Genomic DNA, 462 nt, shown 5'->3' on the forward strand with positions numbered 1-462 from the left:
CCTCCCCTCCCCCTCCCCCCTCCCTCCGTCCTCCGGGATTCATGCAAGTAGCGTGCGTGCCCTTGCGAGTTTGGAGGGTGCCGGTCATCGGAGCCGTGCGATGTGTTTGAAAAGCAATCGGCCCGACCTTCCCCCCTAGATTCATCGTAAGTGTATTCGACCCCCAGGGCTTTGGGGATTCCAGTGGCAGCAGGAGCTGGCCCAGAGAACCGGGGTGCGCTGGCCGCGCCCTGCACCGCCGCACCGCGCTCTCTCTCTCTCTCATCTTAGTGTGGGTATTAGCGGTGGGGTTTTGCTCGCTTGCTATTCTTAGGCACGCTGATGCTCTTTCCCCTTTCTTTTCTGTCTCCGATGGGTTGCGCGGTGGATGGCGCTGGCGGCGACAAACGCTCTCTCAGCCCCAGCCCGGCGGAAAGGGTTAAGGGGGACTGGCGGGGGAGGGCGCCGGTAGGCGAGAGAAGT

This window comes from Galeopterus variegatus, unplaced genomic scaffold, assembly GCF_000696425.1.
Source record: "Galeopterus variegatus unplaced genomic scaffold, G_variegatus-3.0.2 Scaffold321, whole genome shotgun sequence".
Classification (NCBI taxonomy): domain Eukaryota; kingdom Metazoa; phylum Chordata; class Mammalia; order Dermoptera; family Cynocephalidae; genus Galeopterus; species Galeopterus variegatus.